The sequence below is a fragment of the Bicyclus anynana genome, chromosome 16, assembly GCF_947172395.1.
Source record: "Bicyclus anynana chromosome 16, ilBicAnyn1.1, whole genome shotgun sequence".
Taxonomy (NCBI): Eukaryota; Metazoa; Arthropoda; class Insecta; order Lepidoptera; family Nymphalidae; genus Bicyclus; species Bicyclus anynana.
The window spans coordinates 4711476-4723361 of NC_069098.1; positions in this window are offsets into that span (position 1 = coordinate 4711476).

Below are 11886 nucleotides of genomic sequence, written 5' to 3' on the forward strand. Positions count from 1 at the left end.
ATAATAATCCGTGTGCCTAGTGGGAGTTTTCAATATTTTCATACTGTTACTATCACTGCTGAGCTCGAGTCTCCTCTCAGAATGAGAGGTGTAAGGCCAAATAGTCCACCACGCTGGCCCAATACGGATTGTCAGACTTCACACACGCAGAGGATTAAGAAAAATTCTCAGGTATGCAGTATGCAGGTTTCCTCACTTAAAAGTTGGAGGTGCATGCCCCGGACCGAATTAGAACCTACGCCCCCCGTAATCGGAGGCAGAGGTCATATATAATTTAATTATTGATTATTCCATTTTAGTATATTGTAATTAACTAAAACAAATAATTATTGCATAATGTTGACAATAAAACTAACTGTAGGTGTAACATTATGTAGTTTACGTTTAGATAAAATAAAAAGGGATTTCCGTCTAATTATACTATGAACAATACAATAATAATAATAGTTTATTCCAAGGATTCAACATATTAGTAAATTATTTTCAAACATAGCAATAATATTGGAACCATCCCATTAAGATTGCAGTATTACTACTGTAACTTGTGACGGGCGGCCCCGCTCTTCCATAATATATAGTAGACTAGCGGACGCCCGCGACTTCGTCCGCGTAAATTTCGATGTCAACTTTACTACTACCCCTACCCTACCACTACCCCAACCCTACCCTACCCAACCCCTACATCTACCCTACCCTACCCCTACCCCCACTATACCCCTACCCTACCCCCACTATACCCCTACCCTACCCCAAACCTACTACTACCCTACCCCTACCTTACCTACACCCTACCCCCATCCTACCCCTACTCTCTCCGTACCCTATCCCTTTCCTACCCCTATCCCACCCGTACCCCTATCTCACGCCTATCCTACCCCTACCCTACCACTTCCCTATCCTACTCGTACCTCTACCCTACCACTACCCTACCTCTACCCCTACCCTACCACTACCCTAAACCCGGCCCTAAACCTACCCTACCCCTGCACTACCCATACGCTTCCCTACCCGTACCCTACCCTACCCTGTAACTTCTCTATCTTACTCCTACCCTTAGCAAAATCGGTCCAGTCCTTCGAGAGTGGTGGTATAACCAAGAGAAATAGAGACTTCTATGCTAATAATATAAAGAGGTAAAGTTCGTGTGGTTGTAGGAGGTAATCTCTGGATCTACTGGACCGATTTGGAAAATTGTTTTACCAATAGAAAGCTACGTTATTTGCGAGTGTCATAGGCTATGTTTGATTCCCATATTCACACGGGAACGGGAACTACGTAAACGAAAGCGCCGGGCGTCATATAGCGGAATTTCTGCGTCTTTTAGAAATTTTGTATTATCTCCGAAACTATTTGAGTAATTCACATACTGTAAAGGGCAAATCTTATCTCCATAATATCCTTGTGATTATTAAATAATTTATTTTGATAAGGATTAAAGTTTAGTTATATAAATAATGACGTAAACCTAAGTATATAAAATTAATAATTTTTAAAACACAAAAGGTACTATATCTGCTAATATATAGAAGATAGATATATGGTGTCGCGGACTTTTTTGTAGAACTTTTAGAGATACATAAAGTCTCCATACATTAATTTCAATTTTACACAATAGTTAAGGCAGCGCATGCGAATAAGTCTGTTTAAGAGGATTTTCAGTCCGACCTGTATGACAAAAACTGTGATAACTCGGCTAATATATATGATATCAATATAAAATATAGCCTATAGCACTTCTCGATAATATAGCATTCTACTGGTGAAAGAATTTTTAAAATCGGACCAGTAGTTCCGAAGATTACCCCATTTAAAAAATGTGACAAACTTACAAACTTACAAACTTTACCTCTTTATAATATTAGTATAGACTAATACATTTGATATAAATAATCATTAAAACTAAATTACTAATAATATACAAAAGTGCATGTGTTTGTGTTTGTGAGTGGTTTGTGTGTGTTGTGTTTGAGTGGTGTGTGTGAGTATGTGTGCATGAGCATGCGAGTTTGTGCAAGTTTTTATATTCCGATTTATGCTACACTTGATGCAAAAGGTTTTCGGCTTGATCATAGTTAAGTTTAAGTAACCAATCTGTAAGAATTTTTTTGCAGTTATGTGAATTTAAAGAGGCGATGTTTAATTTTTTGTTAACTATATTGTAGAGGTGAGTTAATTTTCTTGTAAATTGATGAGCCGCAAATTTAGTTTTGCTTCGGATTGTATGTATGTAGTACGGTTTTTCGTCTCCTCTCTATAACTAAAGAAAAACCTTAGTTGCTTGCCATTTCTAAATTAGTTTTACTTGGAAATTCGAACTTAATGTTTATTTAATTTAAATCGAAATTGCGTATCTTACATATCCACTTCCAAATAAAGACATTACGATTGGTTCCAATGAATTTGCCTTAGAGTACGTAATATGATCGATGGTAGACTGTATTTGTCGCGAGCGGAAATCGAATCTGCAACGTCGACCGCAAAAGGGAGAGACATCCTATGTTACTCGTATTTACGTAGCTTTGAGACAGCATCCAGCTAACATTATCAATGCAAAATTTTGAGTAACGACGTTTTTTTTATTCTCTACAAGTAAGCCCTTGACTAAAATCTCACCTGATGGTAAGTGATTTATTATTAAAAAAAAATCTTAAAATGTACCGTAGCTAGAACATTTATGTAAGTAGCTACTTATGTGTTATATCTTCTGCCCTTATCCCAAGGTAGGGTCGGCACATAATAATTTCACAATTTTACCTAAGATTCGCCTATATTTTTACTTACGACTGCACGGATTTTGAATTAGCTAAACTTTTGTGTGCTTTATTTTTTTTTCTTGATTGTCTCTGGTGCTCCCTAAACGGGATGCCCTAAATAGCCCTGCCCTAGCCTATATGTTATATACAGGCTAATGCAGAACTGCCCTAGCTTAAGAACCTAATGCACTCCATTGCATTCTAAGGATAGAGGCTATTAAAATAAACTAAGAATTATAACTTTTACGTTTGCAAGGTTTGCAATAACTTGTATGTTATCGCCGCGTTGCAACGACTTGCGGTACGGACGGCTTCAGTGTGCTCGTGGCGTTCGAGCCGTCCACATCTCTTGTTGTGTAATTCTTTATGGGTTACTTGGGATAGGCGGGGAGAGTGACCTGAGTAGAATAGGGGAGTGTTAGATATCTGTCAAAGGCGCCTTTAACCCTACACACATCGTTTACAAGTGCGTGACTTCACTCAAGGTCATTCTTTGCCATTCTAGGGTCTTATTTTGGTTACATTTTGATTTATTAATTAAGTTGTTCTGACAAATGTTGTGAATCATAACCTTTGTTCGACATTAGTTTTCTTATTTTTGTAATAATTTCTGAGTCTGCTAAAATGTACAACAAAATACATCGGGTAATGTCATCCAATATTAACAAATGCATCCTCAACGCACTAACACTTATCACGTGGGGTATAAACTATTCTCACCCTCACTTCCCCTCGTATGCTCTGCCCGGGGTGAGTGACCCGGTCGGATGTTTGCTACCCTCCCGACCAGCATCCGGTCCGGTTCCGGTGCTTTCTTGATCATCCCGTTTAATGATTTCGAATCTTTTTTTTTGAACTACCTGTGTTGACATACTTGTAATTTTGAAGTGACATCTGCGGGCTTATTCATGGCCTATTCACTAATTCGGTCTTTATTAAAATGAACATCAAATTAACTGAGAAGTGTCGTCTACCTACTAGGCACTGGATGACATTTGTTACATTAATTCTCAGTTTCGTATATGTCAACTAGCATATGTCAAAGTTAGTGAATTACTTTACTGGGCTACTTTCTATCTTTCGACTTTTCCCGCGTTTCTTGTTGAACTTGACTTCTCAAAAGAGCTTGTAAACTAACCATAATTCCAATAAATTAATTTGATTTGATATACCAATCTTAAGGTTTCATTAACAACCAATTAACCTATATACGACTCACTGTTGAGCACGAGTCTCCTCACATAATGTGTTATGCTAAATAGTCCACCACGATTAGAATTAAGAAAATTCTCAGATAAGTAGGTTTCCTAACGATGTTTTCCCTTCACCCTTTGACACGCGTGATATTAAATTTCTTAAAATGCACATACTTAACAAGAAAAGTTGGTGGTGCATGCCCCGGACCAGATTCGAACCTACGCCCTCCAAATCGCAGGCGGAGGTCTCATAACTTGTTCCTTTAACCAGTTGAGTATTTAGGTACTTAATTGAGTAATATAGTAGGCACTAAAACGGAGTTTTACTTTAAAAGGTGTGACTTTTATATGGCAGAAGTAGAACAAGTGTAAATTAATGCGAAATAATAAAAAGCCGCTAGCCAGACTATCACAAAACATAATCGTGAACTAAAGTGGTTTGAACATCATCATGATACCGAATGCAAAGCAAGTAGTAACCACCCAAACATTTACTAATAACAATTACGATTATCTTCTTTATTTTATATCCATTGCTGTTTTAAAACGGTTTAAAGTGTCACAATATTATAAAATACAAGCAATGTATTATGTGTAAATGAAAAGTTTGAATACAGAATTCGCATGCGCGACGATTGTCTCGAGGGCGTGTAGACGTGTTTGATATAAATGGCTTATGTCTCAACTATTTGTTAGACTAAAATGTACTTTATCTGAGTTAAATAAAGTAGAAAATCAAATGAAGGTAGTGTGGAGTTAGGTTGTTTATGACGCGATAATGTTGCGCCCGTTGGTTTTCGTTCGCATTCGTGTGGCGACACCCGTCGCGCACGTGCGCGCTCTAGTATGGAATATGTTATAATGTACAGTCGGCAACAAAAGTTGTACGTCCTTTGTTTGAAATCAAGCATAGTCTATACTTATAATAAATGTGTAGAAAGGTCAATTCTGTACATGAAATATATTTCCAAAATAACTATCAGGGGGTGATTAGTGATCGATACTGATGCTAAAAATGCAATCAGTAAAATTTTTTCTGTCTGTCTGTATGTTCGTCATAGAAACAAAAACCATTCGACGAATTTTAACGCAACTTACAATTATTCTTCATACTCCTGGGCAGGTTACAGTGTACTTTTCATCACGCTACGATCAATAGGAGCAGAGCAGTGAAGGGAAATGTTGGGAAAACGGGAGAAGTTACTCCATTTTTACAGACATACTACTGTAAGGGCTGGATTAAAGGCAGAAGGCTAAGGGCAGACGAAGTCGCGGGCGTCCGCTAGTGTATATTACGACGACCTCTCTAACACAATTGGTAGTAATGTGGATCTCAACAAAGATGTCCTGGGTTCGAATCCCAGCTTGGGATAGTTTAGTATTTTAAATTTTCAAAATAGGTTAAGGTATGGCCTGGTGGTAGGCTTCGGACGTGGCTAGTTACCACTCTACCTATACCTCTCTTAATATCATACCTACCAGCAAAGAAACCTTAAAAGGTTATTTAAAAAAAATACCTTCAAATTAAAATGCGATGATAGATCCAAAAGCTTCGTTTTTCATTTATTATTACAGGAAATCTGAACTCCTAACACGTAGGTCGTCGTCATCAACCCATATTCGGCTCACTGCTGAGCTCGAGTCTCTTCTCAGAATGAGAGGGGTTAGGCCAATAGTCCACCACGCTGGCCCAATGCGGATTGGCAGACTTCACACACTACTTGCGTAGGATAGGCGTGAGATAGGGGTACGGGTGGGGTAGAGGTAGGAATGGGATAGGTTACGGGGAGAGTAGGGGTAGGATGGGGGTAGGATGTAGGTAAGGTAAGGGTAGGGTAGGGGTAGGTTTGGGGTAGGGTAGGGGTAGGGTGGGGGTAGGGTAGGGTAGATGTAGGGGTTGGGTAGGGTAGGGTTGGGGTAGTGGTAGGGTAGGGGTAGTAGTAAAGTTGACATCGAAATTTACGCGGACGAAGTCGCGGGCGTCCGCTAGTTAAGGTATAAAGTATAATGATGAAATTTTCAAGAAAGATCTATTTCGATTCAAAGTAAGGAAGCCGAGGAAGAGATTTTTGGAGCTAGTTGAACGCAGCAGATGAACATAAAAGAAACCTTGCACGTTATTGAGTACCTCCACCAAGAAAAAAATAACCTATCATGATATCATCTAATCCCCATGACGCTTTAGTAACTGCAAATTTAACATCCCGGGCTACTATTATAATTAGTTGAGTGTAGTTACTGTACAGTTAATTTGCTGTATGGAAGAGTTATTCATCAAATTGGTTATAACGATATAGCGTACGATTGACCTCCGCCACCCACGACTGAGGTGAATCAATCACTTCAAGGTCTGCTTCCCAGTAAAAGGTACGACCAAATTACGGACCCTGTCGGACCTGTATCTCCATACATTTTGTTTGAAATAAGGGTTTCGTTGAACTGGATTGGTAGAGTAGACGATTTGCATGGTATAACTTTATAAGTCATATTATAGCAATTATGTAAGGATATGGAAGTCAATGCGTATTACGAAGTATTGAAGGAACTTGGCTCAGAGATTATTTACCTCCAATGGATATGGTATTTCTTCGACCGTGATACGTAATTTAATAAAAAAAATGTAGTCAAAAACAAAGGAACCCTTTGTTTTACTCATGTTACACAGGGAAGTTTTAAATGAAAACCTAAAGTTTTCAAAAAAAAAAGAAAGTCCCCCCAAAATTATGTTTTTTAAGTCTTAGTGGCCAAGTGCAGAAAAGGCCCAGGAAAAGAAGAAGAAGAAGAAGATGTTTTTTTTAACTGAACATGAAGAATTAAGCCGTCAGGAACAAGTCGGAATGATGGCAAGAGACATGATAGATTGACGCAGGTTCTGCGTCTGCTGGTGGTAGGCTTCGGCCGTGGCTAGTTACCACCCTACCGACAAAGACGTACCGTCAAGCGATTTAGTGCTCCTGTACGATGTCGTGTAGAAACCGAAAGGAGTGTGGATTTCATCCTACTTCTAACAAGTTAGCCCGCTTCCATCTTAGATTGCATCATCACTTACCATCAGGTGAGATTATAGTCAAGGGCTAACTTGAAGAGAATAAATATATATATATATATATCAGGGACACAGAATCAAGACCGTTAGCCGCAGCTGAAAAAGCTGAAACCAGTAAGTGGTATAAGTATGCCTCTCAGATCGAGAGTTACATAATTATTTCTTTTGCCGCGTGAAGACCCTTGGTCCATGGAGTCGCAGTGCTAAAAAATTTCTCCGAATCATTTCACCATGGCTAGTTGCCTCGATTATATCGTTTCTTGCCCAAAGAATCAGCCTGACTATTCAGCGCAATGAAGCCAGCATTCTTGCCACATGGGGATGATTTGTATAGTAAATAAGAAGTTAGCTTAAGTTTCTTATTGTATTCTTACAATAGGAAACTTAAGCTAACTATGGCGTACTTAATTTCATTTTTTAACTTCTATGTTCATCCATAATATTAAAAATTTGGCCCCGAGTTGTTGATCTATTCTGATTATTAATTTTTACAAGCTTTTGTTTAAAATAATATTGAAGTTGTCTAAGTTCTAAAGCCCTGAGCCTAAAGCTTATTAGTGTCAAGGTTACATACAAAAATTATGCACCAATCGTGAAGGAACGAATTGTCCCACACGGCATGAAATTCCGCTGATACGATTTTGTACTCTATTATGAATATCGATAAAGATTATAATCGAGTAGATGTTTTATTAACCAGTCGTCACCACGTGTCGCTTACTGTACTCCTTTCACGGCGAATGAAATCATCTCCTTAAACCGCAATATGGTTTAGAGGTCTCGAATCTAGATTTGTACTAACATTTGTTTATCTTATAACATGTCTCTGTTTGTCTAGTTAATTTTAATGAGCCTTTTTCCTCTAGAGATTTTTAAAAATCCTCTAGGGGCAGCACTGGGGTACGAATGAAGATAATGAACTTCGAATTATTGTAAGTGACACTTTTATCGTTAAGGTGTTGCTAGACTTTAGCATTCACTTGTAATGAGCATTCGTACGAATGTTACATCACAGAAAAATACCAGAGCATTTTAGCGAGCAGATTGCTGGGAGCTTTTTGCCGAGACAAGATGTTCTGTTTCAAAATTCTCAAGATGTTCGTAGCAATATTTGGCTCGGCTCGTTGTTCAGGTAGAGAAATATAAAAACGTCGAATGCTCGATGTTCTGTTACAAGTGAATGCTCAAGTCTGTTAGCACTCTAAACGTCAATTTTACAACAGATGGGCTCATTTTGACATTGCCTCCCAAAACCCCCTATTTACGGAGTTAAGTGTACTAAGTGCTTAGTTTTTTTACTCTCATTTATTTATTTCTCCTTTTTTTTATTTTTAACAATGTTATACATACAAAATAAACAAAACACTATAAAAACTTATAAATTTAACCCTCCAGCTGCAGGACATTTGAGTGCCCAAGCAACCGGCGGTCAGGGCTCCAGAGTGAGGAACCTCCTCACAACACGCGCCGTCTCAAGAATCACTTCCTTCTGTATCCGACTCTTGATCCAACAGTTAAGCAATAGCTTCTTAAGGTGTTAGTCGAAGCTTTTCGCTATAAGACCATTGACTGAAACAACTATCGGAACAATAACAGGTTGACTCAACATTCCACATGGAGGTAATCGTGAGCAAGGTCCAAGTATTTTAATACTTTTTCCTTTTCTACCAACTGCTTAGTTTATCGTTAGCAAAACCAATTGTAATTTTTAACCGACTTCAAAAAGGAGGAGGTTCTCAATTCGGTCGGTATTTTTTTTTTTTTTTTTTTTTTTTTATGTATGTACACCGATTACTCAAAGACGCCTGGACCGATTTCAAAAATTCTTTTTTTGTTTGAAACGGTATAGCCCCCATTTGGTCCCATTGCCATCATGTCAAGATCTGATAGTGGAATCCTGGAGAAATTGAGGGGAACTTTCGAAAATTATATGGGTGTCTAGTGTGTTCGTATACTTTTACATTTAGTACTTTTAAGCACTATAATTTCATGAAGGTTTTAAGTCGATCTGATGATGGAGCCATAAAACAGACGAGGGAACTCCTCGGCGATTCACAGCAGTTACCTTGTGTTTGGGCTTGATTAATTTGTATTAATGAGAACTTTCCACATAGATAGGTTGTGACTGTCATTTAGGGGTTTGGTGATGAAGACCAAGGACAATTAAGGGAACTCCTTAACAGTTTACAATAACTACCTTGTGTTTGGCCTTGATTAATTCGTATTGCTGAGAACTTTCTACCTATATGAGTTGTGTCTGTTATTAGGGGTCTGATGATGAAGACCAAGGTCAATTAAGGGAACTCCTTAACGGTTTACGGTAGCTCCTTGTGCTTGGGCTTGATTAATTTGTATTGCTGAGAATTTTGTACCAATATGGGTTGTGACTGTCATTAGGGGTCTGATGTATTCGTTTGAGATGAAATTTTACACTAAAAATGGAAAAATAATAAAAATTTTAATAAAAAAAATACAACCGACTTCAAAACCTAAAAACGTACCCGCTAAACTAAAAAGCGAAAAATAACATCATAATATGTTCTACCTGCTGATCAGTATGAAGGCGGTGCTAAGCCGGTGATGTATTAATTCAAGCCATGTGAGAATATCTTATAGATTTACATTTTGCAGACAGTGTTGTTTCATGTGGTCCTGTCAGAAATGGCTTTAATTAAGACAACACCGGTTAAGCACCGCCTTCATACTGATCAGCAGGTAGAACATATTATGATGTTATTTTTCGCTTTTTAGTTTAGCGGGTACGTTTTTAGGTTTTGAAGTCGGTTGTATTTTTTTTATTAAAATTTTTATTATTAGTTTAACCGACAGTAACATCTTTATCGTAAATGTAAAAGTGTGGTGGCTGGTTTAGACAATGTAGTTTGAAAAAATGCCAAAGGCCTTTTAAGGCCCTTTAAGGCCAAGGCCGCACTATCCATTAGCTATACATATATAAAAAAATTGTTTACAAAAACTAAAGTTGTTGGTTATTATAATAAATTACGTATCTGTTGTTAGTTGTGTTAAATTTTGAAATACAAATTATGAAATAAGTTTGTATTTGCGGATGTCAAGGAGGTTTCACCACGCTGCTTGTAAAGAATCATTCTGGATCATTCTATAATCTGTGATATTAACACTTTAATAAGACTTTTCTGATTGAGTTTAATAAAAACTTTGAACTTATTGAGAGACATGGTTTCATGTCACCCTTAGAAGAATTATAATTCTTTTGTACCCTAATGTTGTGTGCAACAATTTCACTTTTATTTCCGACATTAATCATATCACCTTCTTTTAAAATTGCTTACATTTTTATAAACGTCGTCATCAACCCATATACTCACTGCTGAGCTCGAGTCTCCTCTCAGAATGAGAGGGGTTAGGCCAATAGTCCACCACGCTGGCCCAATGCGGATTGGCAGACTTCACACACGCAGAGAATTGAGAAAATTCTCTGGTATGCAGGTTTCCTCACGATGTTTTCCTTCACCGTTTGAGACACGTGAAAAAAAAAATCTTTGAAAATAAATTAAGATTTTTTTATGAACAATTGATAATAAATATAGTCCAGTCCATATTTCAAGCTGGACTATCGAGAGACACATCAAGGAATATTTCGCACCTGTTAACCCTAACCATGTCGCAAAATCGGTCGCGATCGGTTCGCGCGATACCGAGTTCAGCCATTACAACTTTTTATCAGGGATACTTCACCCCGTGTTAACCTCTGTTGAATATTTATATAGGCCTGGCGTAGGGTTGCCACTAACCAGTAATACAGACGCGCAGTTTTAAACTGAACAGGCGAACAGTTAAATCTTACGTGTGTACCGTCCGAGAGTTTAAACTGTACAATTTTTTCTAGTAATATTAATTTCGATTTGATATACTCGTAACTGTCTGGACTGGAAATGTCGGGATGTCAACATAAACGCAGAATACATTACGCATTTGCGTTTGGCAGACGACATAGTAATATTAATTGATTATGAAACACGGCTAAAACTCACGTGATATTTATTAGTCGGAGTATTCCCGACTAGTTTCGAACCCATACGGGGCCCTTAGTCATGAGCTGGTTCTTGCATCGCGGCACGATCCAAACTGCGAAGCGACTGCGCGACGCGCCGCTGCTCGCATTGCGCGCTGGGAGAGGGGTTGAGTGGTGGGGAGTGAAGGTTACACTCTCCGACGGTTCATTAATGTCATCTTCACATCTTCTTATGAATAACACTGACGATAGTTTAAATTCTAAAAAAGACAGTAATATTGGCAGAATCGCTGCAAGATCTTGAGAAAATGCTGATGAAATGAAAGGCCTAGGCCTTCATCCTGCAGTGGACGAATACAGGCTGATATACTGACTGATATACTGATATAATACAGGTTGATGATGATTGATTAAAACTTAAGGTAAGTATGTAGCTTGGGTTAGACTTTGATTAATCTATCGTACGTGTTCTATATACCTCGTTGGTCCAGTGGTTATATGGTCCTCACAGATTAAAGAATAATAGGCAGATAGAGCGCACAGAAAACGGTGTCGTAGCCATTCCAAATATAAAATTCATAAACAAATACATTCTCGCGTCAGTACGACACGAAGCGTCGCATCCGTAATTTTCAATAGTATTGATCAAGAAAAATGCCGTCTTATATTTTTGTATAAAATTAGACTGTATTATAGTCATCTTTAGCAGTTTTGTATACAAATTTTCTCAAGTTGTTTATTTGATGAATTTTTACAAAATATTTCACTTTTTTTTAAATGGTAGCAGCCCTACCCTGTCCCTTTCTCTCCCTACCAAGGCGATGCGTGTTGTAATCTGTTCACAGAGAACATCCTTTGCCTTCCAATCGATCCCTTTTTTATAGTTTTTTTTTATTT